Source organism: Haematobia irritans, chromosome 4 (genome assembly GCF_050003625.1).
Source record: "Haematobia irritans isolate KBUSLIRL chromosome 4, ASM5000362v1, whole genome shotgun sequence".
Lineage (NCBI taxonomy): Eukaryota > Metazoa > Arthropoda > Insecta > Diptera > Muscidae > Haematobia > Haematobia irritans.
Genome location: NC_134400.1, coordinates 141,375,677 through 141,392,954, shown reverse-complemented (window position 1 = coordinate 141,392,954; position 17,278 = coordinate 141,375,677).

Below are 17,278 nucleotides of genomic sequence, written 5' to 3'. Positions count from 1 at the left end.
TTACATCGTATTGATGAATCGATTACATCAAATTGATGAATCTATTACATCATATTCATGAATGGATTACGTCAAATTTAGGGAAAGAGTTCATCGCTATGACGATGGCGTTTGTAGCGATGACGAACGAGAATCGTACTTTTGAAGAATTGCATCATCGCATGGATGAAAGAGAATAATCGCAGATACAAAAAATATCATCACATAGATGAAATACATTCATCATCTGGACGTAGGTTAGGTTAGGTTAGGTTAGGTTATGTGGCAGCCCGATGTATCAGGCTCACTTAGACTATTCAGTCCATTGTGATACCACATTGGTGAACTTCTCTCTCATCATCTGGACGTAACATAGTTGTATAAGGGATGTAAATAAGTTCATCACAAGGATGAATTCAATTCATCGCTATGACGATAAAATCGTCAATGGGATGAAATGTTACGTTAGCTCATTTTTGACGAAAAATTCGTCACCGTGATGTAAAGATTCATCCTCATGACGTACTTTTTCCTTTCAGTGTATTGATGTAGATCGGATGGTATTGCAAATGGGCCATATTGGTCCACTTTTACGTATAGCCGCCATATAAACAGACCCCCAAATTTGGCTTGCCGATCCTCTAAGAGAAGCAAATTTCATTCGATCCGGACGAAATTTTGTACATGGTGTTAGTATATGGTCTCTACGAACCATGCAAAAATTGGTCCATAATTATATATAGCCCACATATAAACCGATCCCCCGATTTGGCTTGCGGAGCCTCTAAGAGAAGCAAATTTCATCCGATCCGGCTGGAATTTGGTACATGGTGTTCGTATATGGTCTGTAATAACCATACAAAAATTGGTCCACATCGGTCCATAATTATATATAGCCCCCATATAAACCGATCCCCCGATTTGGCTTGCGGAGCCTCTAAGAGATGCAAATTTCATCCAATACGGCTGAAATTTGGTAGATGGTGTTGGTATATGGTCTCTAACAACCATGCAGAAATTGGTCCATAATTATATAGCCCCCATATAAACCGATCCCCCGATTTGGCTTGCAGAGCCTCTAAGAGAAGCAAATTTTATCCGATCCGGCTGAAATTTGGTACATGGTATTTGTATATGGTATGTAATAACCATGCAAAATTAGTCCACATCGGTTCATAATTATATATAGCCCCCATATAAACCGATCACCAGATTTGACCTCCGGAGCCTTTTGGAAGGCCAAAATTCATCTGATTCAGTTGAAATTTGGTACGTGGTGTTAATATATGGCCTCAAACAACCATGCAAAAATTGGTCCACATCGGTATATAATTATATATAAACCGATCACCAGATTTGACCTCCGGAGCCTCTTGGAAGACCAAAATTCATCTGATTCAGTTGAAATTTGGTACGTGGTGTTAATATATGGCCTCAAACACAAATGCAAAAATTAGTCGAAATCGGTCCATAATTATATATAGCCCCCATATAAACCGATCCCCAGATTTGACCTCCGGAGCCCCTTGGAAGAGCAAAATTTATCCGATTCGGTTGAAAGTTGGTACGTGATGTTAGTATATTGTATCCAACAACCATGCAGGAATTGGTTCATATCAGTCCATAATTATATAGCCCCCATATAAACCGATCCCCAGATTTGTCCCCGGGTGCCTTTCGGAGAAGCAAAATTCATCCGATCTGGTTGAAATTTGATACGTGATGGTAGTATATGATATTTAACAACCATGCCAAAAGTGGTCCATATCAGTCCATAATCATATATAGCCCCCATATAAACCGATCCCGAGATTTGGTTTTGGAGCCATTTGGAGGAGCAAATTTCATCCGAGTCAATTGGTACATTGTGCTAGTATATGGCCATGTCTAACTAGGTCCATATCGGTCTATAGTTATATATAGCCCTTAGATAAATCGATCCCCAATCACACAAAAATTGGTCCATGTCAAGTTCATAATTGTATATAAATAGCCCACATATAAGCCACCCCCATATTTCAATGCTGGCTCTCTACCACGTATGGACTAACTAACAATTTAGAAAACGATGTTAAGAAGTTTTCAGATACCCCGTTTCAATTAATTAGATTGTGGATGACAGTCTTTCGTAGAAGTTTATACGCAATCCATGGTGGAGGGTACATAAGATTCGGCCTGTTAATTTTTAGTATCATTTTTTTACAAAAAAGCAAAACACAGCAGAAATTCTTCATTTTGCAAAAAATATGTTTTGTTCTGACAACAAAAGGAAGATAAACTCAAATTCTTATAGTATAAAAAATTGTTCATTCATGAATTCGTAAGCCCATAAAACGGTGAATGCGACTGTCCTTATTATTTTTCACACAACTGTATATTAGAGTTATATCTAAATCTGAACCGATTTCGATTCGATTTTGCAGACTTGGAGGGTGATGAAAAAGATTACTTTGTGCCGAGAGATTTGTAAAAAAGTGCAACGTGACCCCATTTGTCGAAATCCGATTTCTTCCTTGTGCCCAAAAAAGACCTTGTATAAAATTTCACGTACAACAAAAACTAGATCGACCCAGGAGGTGATTCTGAGTCGATAGGTATATATTTTATGGGGTCTAAAATTAATATTTCTGGTAGGCACATTTTTTTGGCAGATCAAAGTTATGGTACCCACTATGTGCACAAAATAATAAACATTTTATAACCAAACAAATTTGTTTGGGTGATAAAAGTATGAACTTTTCAAAATACTGCCACAAAAGAACAACCGTTTTACACTTCATAATGCAACTTATGTTAAAACTGCGGTCAGCGATAATTTTTATGGAAGACGTATAAATATGAACCACAACACTCAGCGGAAATGCCTTATCTCGTAGAAGAATTTCTTTTTTTTAGATTAAGATATTTTTTGATTTATGTCAAAATTAGAATAAAATGTTAATTAATAGTATTAATTAAACAAATTATTTTTGTGTTTGTTCCACAAAACAGAACACAAACATTTTCTCACACAATTTCCCCAACGTTTGGTCTCACACAAACGCCTTACAGCTACCAGTTATACCTGACACCTGATTTGTGGCTCAAACTGGGCAGAACACTTGTTACGTTTGGGCTTTCTGTTGGTATTGAAAAAAAAAAACTTTCCCAACCTACCATCTCCTCCATCACCCAAGTGGTTCAATAATTCCAGTTGTTTGTTTTAGGACTGCTTCAAAACAACTTTGTTTGTGATATGGGACTTTTGTTGTTGTTGTTGGTGCTGTTGATGGAGTTGACCCAAAATTCAATGTTTACTATATGGTGTTTGTGGTTGTTGTTGTTGCTGTTGTAACAGACGCAGTGTTTCATGTTTGCGTAGAAATCCCATACGAAATACCCAGCCCGTGGGGATCATCATACCTAATCAATGGCCACGCACAACATGCAACAAGTCGAAGACAATCGCACGCAACCAAAAGAGCAAAACTGTCTTATACAGAGCTATTTAGTACATCTATCAGTCGTTTAGCGTATTTACTAAATTATTCACAGTGATTTATACGGCGATTATTATACCACAGAACACATTGGGCTGTTATTTTCGACAATACGACTACAAATGATTCTCGAATCATCATTCAATTTTTATTTACAGGCAAAAGTTAGCAAAAATGTCTGCACTGTATAAAAATTAGTTGTTTTTAGTAAAATTTTGCCAAATGTGAAAAAATTTTCCTTATTTTAATTAGTTTTTATACCCTCCACCATAGGATTTGTCATTCCGTTTGTAACACATCGAAATATTGCTCTCAGACCCCATAAAGTATATATGTTCTTGGTCGTGGTGAAATTCTGAGTCGATCTAAGCATGTCCGTCCTCCGTCCGACTGTTGAAATCACGCCAACTTCCGAACGAATCTAGCTATCGCCTTGAAACTTGGCACACGTAGTTTTTATTGATGTAGGTCGGATGGTATTGCAAATGGGCCATATTGGATCAATTTTACGTATAGTCCCCATATAAACCGACGCTCAGATTTGGCTTGCGGAGCCTCTTGGAGGAGCAAAATTCACCCAATCCGATTGAAATTTGGTACATGGTGCTAGTACATGGTCTCTAACAACCGTGCAAAAATTGGTCCACATCGATTCATAATTATATATAGCCCCTATATAAGCGGACCGCCAAATTTGACTTGCGGACCCTCTAAGAGAAGTAAATTTCATCCGATGCGGCTGAAATTTGATACAGCTGTAAGTATATGGTCTTTAACAACCATGCAAAAATTGGTCCACATCGGTCAATAATTATATATTGCCCCCATATAAACCGACCCCAGATTTGGCTTGCGGAGCCTCTAGGAGAAGCAAATTTCATCCGATCCGGCTGAAATTTGGTACATGGTGTTAGTATATAGTCTCTAGTAACTATGCAAAAATTGGTCCACATCGGTCCATAGTTATATATAGCCCCCATATAAACCGATCACCAGATTTGACCTCCGGAGCCTTTTGGAAGACCAAAATTCATCTGATTCAGTTGAAATTTGGTACGTGGTGTTAATATATGGCCTCAAACAACCATGCAAAAATTGGAGCAAATTTCATCCGATCCGGCTGAAATTTGGTACATGGTGTGAGTATATGGTCTCTAGTGACTATGCAAAAATTGGTCCACATCGGTCCATAATTATATATAGCCCCCATATAAACCGATTCCCAGATTTGACCTCCGGAGCCAATTGGAAGAACAAAACTTATCCGATTCGGTTGACATTTGGTACGTGATGTTAGTATATATTATCCAACAACCATGCAGGAATTGGTTCATATCAGTCCATAATTATATATAGCCCGCATATAAACCGATCCCCAGATTTGATCTCCGGTGCCTTTTGGAGAAGCAAAATTCATCCGATCTGGTTGAAATTTGGTACGTGATGGTAGTATATGATATTTAACAACCATGCCAAAAGTGGTCCATATTAGTCCATAATCATATATAGCCCCCATATAAACCGATCCCGAGATTTGGTTTTGGAGCCTCTTGGAGGAGCAAATTTCATCCGAGTCAGTTGAAATTTGGTACATTGTGCTGGTATATGGCCGTTAACAACCATGCCTAACTAGGTCCATATCACTCTATAGTTATATATAGCCCTCAGATAAATAGATCCCTAATCACACAAAAATTGGTCCATATAAAGTTCATAAATGTATATAGCCCCCATATAAGCGACCCCCATATCTACATTCTGGCTGTCTACCACATATGGACTAACTCACAATGTAGAAAACGATGTTAAGAAGTTTTAAGATACCATAACCCAAGTAATTCGATTGTGGATGACAGTCTTTCGTAGAAGTTTCTACGCAATCCATGGTGGAGGGTACATAAGATTCGGCCTGGCCGAACTTACGGCCGTCTATACTTGTTTTGTTTAATATATACCCCGTATGGACTAACTTACAATTGAGAAGACGGTGTTGGGAAGTTTTAAGATACCTTGCCACCGGCATGTGTTACCGCAACCCAAGTAATTCGATTGTGGATGACAGTCTTTAGTACAAGTTTCTATGCAATCCATGGTGGAGGGTACATAGGACTCGGCCCATACGGGGTATATTTTTTATAGAAATAAAATGTGGCAAAATTTTCTATAGAAATAAAATGTTGACAAAATATTCTATAGAAATAAAATTTTGATGAAATTTTCTATAGAAATAAAATTTTGACAAAATTTTCTATAGAAATTAAATTTTGACAAAATTTTCTAGAAAAATAAAATCTTGACAAACTTTTGTATAGCAATAAAATATTGACAAAATTTTCTGTAGTAATAAAATGTTGACAAAATTTTCCATAGAAATAAAATTTTGGTAGATTATTTTGGCGATATGGACCTATTTTTGTGTGATTGGGTATCGACTATATATAACTATAGGCCGATATGGACCAATTTTGGCAAGGTTGTTAGCGGCCATATACCAGCGCAATGTACCAAATTTCAACCGGATCGGATGAATTTTGCTCCTCCAAGATGTTCCGGAGGTCAAATCTAGGGATCGCTTTATATGGGGGCTTTATATAATTACAGACCGATATGGACCAATTTTTGCATGGTTATTAGAGACCGTATACTAACACGACGTAACAAATTTCAACCGGACCGGATGAATTGTGTTCTTCAATTCAATTCTGAAATGGACTAATTTATGCATGCTTGTTAGAGACCATATATTAACACCATGTACCAAATATCAACTGGATAGAATGAATTTTGCTCCTCCAAGAGGATCCGGATATCAAATCTGGGGATCGGTTTATATGGGGGCTAGATATAATTATGGACCAATTTTTGCTTGCCTATTAGACACCATATACTAACACCACGTACCAAATTTCAACCGGATCGAATGAAATTTGCTTCTCTAAGAGGCTCCGCAACCCAAATCTGGGGGTTGACTTATATGGGGGCTATATATTATTATGGGCCGATATGAACCATGTTTTGCATGGGTGATAGAGGTCATATACTAACACCACGTACAAAATTTCAACCAGATCTAGTGAAATTTGGTCCACCTAGAGCATCCGCAAGCCAAATCTGGGGGTTGGTTTATATAGGGGCAATACGTAAACCTGGTCCGATATGGCCCATTTGCAATACCATGCTACCTACATCAATACCAACTACTTGTGCAAAGTTTGAAGTCGATAGTTTCTTCCGTTCGGAAGTTAGCGTGATTCCACAGAAGGACGGACATCGCTAGATCGATTCAGAATTGCACCACGACCCAGAATATATACTTTATGGGCTCTTAGAACAATATTTCGATGTGTTACAAACGGAATGACAAAGATAATATACCCTTCATCCTATAATAAAGAAGTTTTTTACTTCAAACTTAGCAAACTTTCTACTTGAAGTCGAGTCTGAATTTCGAAATTTATGTTGTCGTTAACACGTTAAAGGTCTATTGGCACATGAAGAAAAGAGGTGAAAAACCGAATGAAATAAAAATTTGCTTCCTGGAATCAAGTAAGCAAAACATAAATTTAAAAAAGATGAGTGCCCTAAAAATATACTTACTTCAACTCTCCGTTTCTTTGGCTCGAAATCAATAGCAAAATCAGTAGTGTCATTGTTTCATAAACGATATAAAGTAAATGGACTGAAATATGTGAATGTTGGTATTCAAGGTGGTAGGGGTTCTTCGACTATACTATACCTTACATAGTCGAAGAACCCCTACTTTTTTCCTTCCACAAAACCTTTTTGTCTGTTGTGGAGCATTATTTATATGTAAATTAAAATTAAAAAAATTAAATTAAAAGTGTTTTTGATTAAATGCAAAACCCAAATTTCTCCAATACCACTGCATTTTGCCCTTTCTCAACTCAGAGACTTAGTTTCTCATTCCATCTTTGTCTAATTGGTTGAATTAGAATAAATTTGTCGCCGTCTCTGATACTTAGAATTACAACATATACCAATGCAGAGATCCCTCTTTGTGGTGGAGTGAATGTAAAACAAAATCTATTATTTATGATTGTGTAAAGCCCAGCGACATTCAAACTGACAACCTGACTGGAGCGGCAAAATGAATTCATAGCTAGTGGATAAAAGACATTTTATTTTTTTCTTTGTACATCAATATACTACTACTATAATGAGATATTTTAAAATCTCATATCATATATACGAAATTGGATTAGTACGAGCAGTTATAGTATGAAAGAAAACCCTTTTTCTGGGTGGTCCGAACACAATTATGCTGGTACTATTGGTTTGAATGTGTGAACTAACCTCAGTAATCATTGCCTTGGAGCGTGTGACAATCTAATACTAATTGTGTGTTAGATGGCTATTCAAAGATATTATACCTTCGAACTATGCATATTTAATAGACGTCTGCATGGTGAAAACTATGCCTATAAAACTTTTTAATAGCTATTATAGTGGTATCTACACGGAAAAAGGTGTATGTTCTGGTATGAAAAAGTGCAAACAAGAAACTAGTACAAAATGTTAACGTTAGCAAATAGTATGTTTGGAACGTCAAACTTTCTTTAATGAAATGAATATATTTGCAGATATCAGAGAGAAGAAGAAACAGAGATTATATATATAAAAAAAAAAAAAAAAACAAATATACTCGTACACGGCTGTAAGTTCGGCTAGGCGGAATTTTATGTACCCTCCACCATGGATTGCGTAGAAACTTATACGAAAAACTGTCATCCACAATCGAATTACTTGGGTTGTGGTAATACTTACCGATGGCAAGGTATTATAAAACTTCTTAACATCGTCTTCTAAAGGGTGATTTGTTAAGAGCTTGATAACTTTTAAAAAAAAAAAACGCATAAAATTTGCAAAATCTCATCGGTTCTTTATTTGAAACGTTAGATTGGTCCATGACATTTACTTTTTGAAGATAATTTCATTTAAATGTTGACCGCGGCTGCGTCTTAGGTGGTCCATTCGGAAAGTCCAATTTTGGGCAACTTTTTCGAGCATTTCGGCCGGAATAGCCCGAATTTCTTCGGAAATGTTGTCTTCCAAAGCTGGAATAGTTGCTGGCTTATTTCTGTAGACTTTAGACTTGACGTAGCCCCACAAAAAATAGTCTAAAGGCGTCAAATCGCATGATCTTGGTGGCCAACTTACCGGTCCATTTCTTGAGATGAATTGTTCTCCGAAGTTTTCCCTCAAAATGGCCATAGAATCGCGAGCTGTGTGGCATGTAGCGCCATCTTGTTGAAACCACATGTCAACCAAGTTCAGTTCTTCCATTTTTGGCAACAAAAAGTTTGTTAGCATCGAACGATAGCGATCGCCATTCACCGTAACGTTGCGTCCAACAGCATCTTTGAAAAAATACGGTCCAATGATTCCACCAGCGTACAAACCACACCAAACAGTGCATTTTTCGGGATGCATGGGCAGTTCTTGAACGGCTTCTGGTTGCTCTTCACTCCAAATGCGGCAATTTTGCTTATTTACGTAGCCATTCAACCAGAAATGAGCCTCATCGCTGAACAAAATTTGTCGATAAAAAAGCGGATTTTCTGCCAACTTTTCTAGGGCCCATTCACTGAAAATTCGACGTTGTGGCAGATCGTAAGTCTATTCATGATGAAATGTCAAAGCATACTGAGCATCTTTCTCTTTGACACCATGTCTGAAATCCCACGTGATCTGTCAAATACTAATGCATGAAAATCCTAACCTCAAAAGAATCACCCTTTAAATTTTAAGTTAGTCAATACATGGTTTATAAAGGGTGATACGGTCAAAATTTGGTCAATATAAACTTGACGTATTTCTTTCAATTTTGCATTTAAAAAACCTGAACACCCCTCATTTTGAAGGTGTGTGTGTGTATAATGTTGCTCCTATTTTGATTTTGGAATTCACTCTTCAGTTGTCAAAATGCCGTCCAAGCAAGAAGAGCAGCGTATCAAAATTTTGCTCGCTCATCGCGAAAATCCGAGCTACCGCACGCAAAGCTGGCAAAATCGCTAAAAGTTGCCAAATCAACCGTTACAAATGTAATTAAAGTGTTTGGGGAACGTTTGTCGACAGCCAGGAAGTCTGGATCGGGGGGACATCGAAAACCGGAAGCCGCTGAGACGACAAAGAGAGTTCCCGGTAGTTTCAAGCGAAACCCTAACCTCTCTCTCCCAGATGCCGCAAATAAGCTGGGTGTATCGTCTACAACTGTGCATCGAGCCAAAAAACGAGCCGGACTATCGACTTACAAGAAGGTAGTGACTCCAAATCGCGATGATAAACAAAATACGACGGCCAAAGCGCGATCCCGGAGGCTGTACACGTCGATGCTGACGAAGTTTGACTGCGTGGTAATGGACGACGAAACCTACGTCAAAGCCGACTACAAGCAGCTTCCGGGACAGGAGTTTTATACGGCAAAAGGAAGGGGAAAGGTAGCAGATATTTTCAAGCACATAAAACTTTCAAAGTGCGCAAAGAAATATCTGGTTTGGCAAGCCATCTGTACCTGTGGCGTGAAAAGCAGCATTTTCATAGCTTCCGGGACTGTCAACCAAGAAATTTACGTGAAAGAGTGTTTGAATAAACGTCTGCTACCTTTCCTGAAGAAACACGGTTGTTCCGTACTGTTTTGGCCGGATTTGGCATCTTGCCATTACGGTAAAAAGGCCATGGAGTGGTACGCCGCCAACAACGTGCAGGTGGTTCCCAAGGACAATAACCCTCCCAACACGCCAGAGCTCCGCCCAATTGAGAAACACTGGGCTATTGTCAAGCGGAACCTAAAGAAGACCAAAAAAAAACTGCTAAGGACGAGCAGAAGTTCAAGGCAAACTGGCTTTCTGCGGCGAAGAAGGTGGACAAGGTGGCTGTACATAATCTGATGGCAGGTGTCAAGCGTGAGGCCCGGCAATTCGGATTTGGAAAAGCGAAAGCCTAACTGAATATTTTCCTGAATTTTATACTAATTGAACTTGAAAAAGAAATTTAATTTGATTTTTTAAATAAACGATTTCACCGATTTACACGCGTTTTCCCTTGATCAAATTTTGACCGTATCACCCTTTATTAGACAAAAAAGGTATATATAGGTAAGTCTACAAATAGTTACGAACCGATATGGACGTTTGCGCGGTAATTAGAGAGTCAAAATTGAATTATGGAGGTCGCTTTATATGGGCTATATATAATTATGGACCGATATGAATCAATTAGAGACGATATAAAGGGTGATTTGTTAAGAGCTTGATAACTTTTTTTTTAAAAAAAACGCATAAAATTTGCAAAATCTCATCGGTTCTTTATTTGAAACGTTAGATTGGTCCATGACATTTACTTTTTGAAGATAATTTCATTTAAATGTTGACCGCGGCTGCGTCTTAGGTGGTCCATTCGGAAAGTCCATTTTGGGCAACTTTTTCGAGCATTTCGGCCGGAATAGCCCGAATTTCTTCGGAAATGTTGTCTTCCAAAGCTGGAATAGTTGCTGGCTTATTTCTGTAGACTTTAGACTTGACGTAGCCCCACAAAAAATAGTCTAAAGGCGTCAAATCGCATGATCTTGGTGGCCAACTTACCGGTCCATTTCTTGAGATGAATTGTTCTCCGAAGTTTTCCCTCAAAATGGCCATAGAATCGCGAGCTGTGTGGCATGTAGCGCCATCTTGTTGAAACCACATGTCAACCAAGTTCAGTTCTTCCATTTTTGGCAACAAAAAGTTTGTTAGCATCGAACGATAGCGATCGCCATTCACCGTAACGTTGCGTCCAACAGCATCTTTGAAAAAATACGGTCCAATGATTCCACCAGCGTACAAACCACACCAAACAGTGCATTTTTCGGGATGCATGGGCAGTTCTTGAACGGCTTCTGGTTGCTCTTCACTCCAAATGCGGCAATTTTGCTTATTTACGTAGCCATTCAACCAGAAATGAGCCTCATCGCTGAACAAAATTTGTCGATAAAAAAGCGGATTTTCTGCCAACTTTTCTAGGGCCCATTCACTGAAAATTCGACGTTGTGGCTCGTTAGTAAGTCTATTCATGATGAAATGTCAAAGCATACTGAGCATCTTTCTCTTTGACACCATGTCTGAAATCCCACGTGATCTGTCAAATACTAATGCATGAAAATCCTAACCTCAAAAGAATCACCCTTTACTTACACCAAGTACACAATTTCAACCGGATCGGATGAATTTTACTCCTCCAAGAGTCCCCGGAGGTCAAATCTGGGGATCGATTTATATGGGGGATATATGTAATTATGGATCGATATGAACCAATTTTTGCATGACTGTTAGAGACCATATACTAACACCACATATCAAATTTCAACTGGATAGAATGAAAATTGGTTCTCCAAGAAGCTCCGGAGGTGAAATCTGAGTATCGGTTTATACGGGGGCTATATAGGATTATGGACCGATAAGAACCAATTTTTGCATAATTATTAGAGACCATATACTAACACCAAGTACCCAATTTCAACCGAATCGGATGAATTTTACTCCTCCAAGAGGCTCCGGAGGTTAAATCTGGGGATCGGCATATATGGGGGCTATATATAATTATGGACCGTTATGAACCAATTTTTGCATTATTATTAAAGACCATATACTAACACCACGTACCAAATTTCAAACGGATCGTATGAAATTTGCTTCTCTAAGAGGATCCGCAAGCCAAATCTGGGTGCCGGTTTATATGGGGCCTATACGTAAAAGTGGTCCAATATGGTCCATTGGCAATACCATCTGCATCAATAACAACTACTTATGGTAAGTTTCAAGTCGTTAGCTTGTTTCGTTCGGAAGTTAGCGTGATTTCAACAGACGGGGTCTTAAAGCAATATTTCGATGTGTTACAAACGGAATGACAAAGTTAATATACCCCCCACAAATCGTGTGGGTATAAAAACTATTTTAATAAGTTACAACATAATATTTTGTAGGTGAATATATATTTATACCCTAAACCACATAGTGGTCAGAGTATACAAAGAAAAAAATTTCTGTAGTTAAACTAACGTTAGATTTAACTTATTTTTATTGGAAAAAAAAAAAATGATTTGCTTGTAGTTAAATTTTATTATTTTTATCGAAATTTTCCACAGCTTAATGAAATCTTACTTTTTTTAAGTATGTCTCAAAAATTTTATGAACTAAACGTGACTATAAAGTTCTTTGACCGTACACATAAGTTCAATATAAACTTAAACAAAAGAAGATTTTCGTACGATTCCCAAAAATAATAAGAATGAACTACTGTATGGTTAAAATTGTCATGATTTGGCGCCAATGATTTTCTTCTTTACTTTTAGTTATTTTTTCTTCTATGAGATGATGTAATTTCGTGAACTGTAGTTAGAAAGTACAACAAGGCATTAAAAGTTCATGGTTTTAACAACGCTTTGTGGAAATCTCAAAATGTGGAGTACAATTTAGTTCAATTTTGGTGCGTGGTAGTTCATTCTTCCTATAAAACAATTCACTTTTTGTCGGTGTAATAAATTTGTTCCACAGTATGACGCAGGGTATAATTGAGATTCAGTTAAATTTTAATTGATTAAATTTTCAGTTTCTTCGGGTAAATTCTGAAAATATATGTGTAGCAGGTTATATTTAGGAGTCACGAATTTTAGTTGAATTTTCTTCAATCATAGAAACGTAAGTATGGCTAACATCGAATAAAATTAATTCAATTAAAAAATTAATTAACACAACCTCCACCATAAGATGGGGGGTATATTAACTTTGTCATTCCGTTTGTAACACATCGAAATATTGCTCTAAGACCCCATAAAGTATATATATATTCTGGGTCGTGGTGAAATTCTGAGTCAATCTGAGCATGTCCGTCCGTCCGTCTGTTGAGATCACGCTAACTTCCGAACGAAACAAGCTATCGACTGGAAACTTGGCACAAGTACTTGTTATTGATGTAGGTCGGATGGTATTGCAAATGGACCATATCGGTCCACTTTTACGTATATACCCCCAAATTTGGCTTGCGAGGCCTCTAAGAGAAGCAAATTTCATCCGATCAGGCTGAAATTTGGTACATGATGTGAGTATATGGTATCTACCAACCATGCAAAAATTGGTCCATATCGGTCCATAATTATATATAGCCCCATATAAACCGATCCCCCGATTTGGCTTGCGAGGCCTCTATGAGAAGCAAATTTCATCCGATCCGGCTGAAATTTGGTACATGGTATTAGTATATGGTCTCTACCAACCATGCAAAAATTGGTCCATATCGGTACATAATTATATATAGCCCCCATATAAACCGATCCCCCGATTTGGCTTGCGAGGCCTCTAAGAGAAGCAAATTTCATCCGATCCGTCTGAAATTTGGTACATGGTGGTAGTATATGGTCTGTAACAACCATGCAAAAACTGGACCACATCGGTCCATAATTATATATAGCCCCCATATAAACCGATCACCAGATTTGACCTCCGGAGCCTCTTGGAAGACCAAAATTCATCTGATTCAGTTGAAATTTGGTACGTGGTGTTAATATATGGCCTCAAACTCCCATGCAAAAATTGGTCGATATCGGTCCATAATTATATATAGGCCCCATATAAACCGATCCCCAGATTTGACCTCCAGAGCCCCTTGGAAGAGCAAAATTCTTCCCATTCGGTTGAAATTTGGTACGTGATGTTAGTATATGGTATCCAACAACCATGGTTCCTATCAGTCCATAATTATATATAGCTCCCGTATAAGCCGATCCCCAGATTTGACCTCCGGTGCCTTTTTGGAGAAGCAAAATTCATCCGATCTGCTTGAAATTTGGTACGTGGTGGAAGTATATGATATTTAACAACCATGCCAAAAGTGGTCCATATCAGTCCATAATCATATATATCCCCCATATAAACCGATCCCGAGGTTTGGTTTGGGAGCCACTTGATGGAGCAAATTTCATCCGAGTCAGTTGAAATTTGGTACATTGTGCTAGTATATGGCCGTTACACCCAGAGAAGGAATATGATCACCTCAAACATGTTTTAAGAGCAAAATGTTATTTTTGGGTGGTGACCATGTAGCATGGTTTTCGCGACCATGTGTTTTTTCTCGGAAATCATGTATCTGATTTCGGCAAGCAGGTTATATTTGACGAGAAAATAACATTTTAGTGGCAGACATGTTACATGGTCACCATACAAAAATAACATTTTGCTCTTGAAACATGTTTGAGGTGATCATAATTCTTCTCTGCGTGTAACAACCATGCCTAACTAGGTCCATATATTTATATATAGCCCTCAGGTAAATCGATCGCCAATCACACAAAAATTGAACCATATCAAGTTCATAATTGTATATAGCCCCCCATATAAGCGACCCCCATATTTCAATTCTGGCTCTCTACGTACCGTGAAAAAGTCTATATCGATTCGTAAATATTTGTAGACGTACCTATTCATACCTTGTTTGTCTAATATATGCCACATATTGTCTACCTCACAATTTAGAAAACGATGTTAAGAAGTTTTAAGATACCACAACTCAAGTAATTCGATTGTGGATGACAGTCTTTCATAGAAGTTTCTACGCAATCCATGGTGGAGGGTACATAAGATTCGGCCTGGCCGAACTTACGACCGTATATACTTGTTTTTGGTTTTAATTAACCCTCTAATGCCCCAATTTTTTTGTCAGCTGATTAAATATTCAATGTTAACGACACAAAAGCAAGAAAACTAATCAAGAAAAATTTATACGGTATTATTCAGAATATGCTGCAAAGGCTCTTGAACAGGTTCAACTAAGTTTTCTTTTTATTTTATTTATTTTTGTTGTCTTAAGGTGTGCTTTTCTAAAAGCTTCCTTATTTAATGATGACCGCCTAAAGGCGGGATTGGGCATTAGAGGGTTAAAACAAGTATATACTGCAGTAAGTTCGGCCGGCCCGAATCTTAAATACCCACCACCATGAATCAAATATTATAATTTCCTTTGCAATTTCATAGGGGATTGATGACAGATATTCTCCCAAGCAGATCAGTCCAACTAGTACACTTCCCGAAGATAAATTTAAAGATTTTACCTATGGAGATTATATCAGATTGTGGATTTATAAGAACCATTTTTGTTTGAGTTTTAGAGGAATTATTAACATCTCTTGTAAGTGTGCAAGAAAATGATAAAATAACGCCTGGATTTTAAATCTTAAATCTGTAGATTTTCACCCCCCCATTATTTAAATGATTGCGATAAGTAAAATCTGGAAATTTCAACCAATTTTCAGGTTTCAACCAATTTTCATGATCAGTGCGTCTTCTATACCATCAAGAATTGAAATCGGTCTATATGGAGGCCTTACCAAATGGACCGATAAAAACTAAATAAGATGCACGTTTTTGTGGGTCTATATACCAGTAAATAAATGTACAATTTCAGGCAAATTGGATAAAAACTACGGTTTCTAGAAAACCAATGAGTTAAATCGGGAGATCGGTCTTATGGGGGCTATACTAAAACATGAACCGATAGTCACCGTTTTCGTCACGCCTCTTTTTGGTCCTAAAATACTTCTAGATTTTCAATTTCAGGCAATTTGGAGAAAACAACAGTTTCTATAAGCCCAAGAAGTAAATTTTGGCCTATATGGGGGATATACCAAAACATGGACCTATACTCCCCATTTTCGGCACAACTATTTGTGGGCCTAAAATACCTATAGAATTCCAATTTCAAGCAACTCGGATAGAAAATACAATTTCTAGAAGCTCAAGAATCGGGCAGCACTCAGTGATAAGAGAGAAGTTCACCAATGTGGTATCACAATGGACTGAATAGTCTAAGTGAGCCTGATACATCGGGCTGCCACCTAACCTTCCCTAGAAGCTCAAGAAGTAAAATCGTTAGATCGGTCTATATGCGGGCTATAGATAGATATATAGACGCCCCATTTTCGTCACACCTATTTGTGATCCTAAAATACCATTAGATTTCAAATTTCAAGCAAATCGGTTAGAGAATACGGTAGAAGCCCAAGACCCCAAATTGGGGGTTCGGTTTACATGCGGGCTATACCAAAACATGGACCCATATAGCCCATCTTCGAACTTGACCTGCCTGCAAACAAAAAACGAATCTGTGTTAAATTTCAGGATGATAGCGCCATTATTGAAAGCTGTAGCGTGATTACAATAGACAGACAGACGGACATAGTTGTATCGTCTTAGGAAGAACCCTGATCAATGTAAATATACAGTAGAATTCGGTTATAGCGACCGCCAAGGGATCGAAATTATACGTCGTTATAACCGAACGTCGTTGTATCCAAATAAGTGCACACAATATTTTTTAAGTTTTTTTTTATCATGTATATTCATATTTATTGAGATTGGAAATAGTTTAGAATTGTGGTTTGTTTTCTACTTACAAGAATTTCTTTTAAAAATTTACTTTCAATAATTTCAACGGAACTATATAAACTCTCTGATATATCAGAACCCCCTCTCTGATATATCAGTATTTATCCAAGTAAAAGTGCTGCCCGCAACCTTACCTGCGTTTGGTTGAGCCGGATTACAGATTCTTATATAAATAAAACATTTCTATAACACCGCTGGTAATTAAAAAGTGAATGTTTATGCGTCCATCAGCTTTTACGACTCAAACTGGTTTGAATATTTCTTCTTTGTCATTTGCACCTCTGTTTGGGATAGTCGAAAACAAATTCCGTGATTCCCCGCAGTATATGTTTCTTTATTTAGAATTGGCTGACGACAAAAAATGGAATGAAAAAAAAAATAAAAATTAGT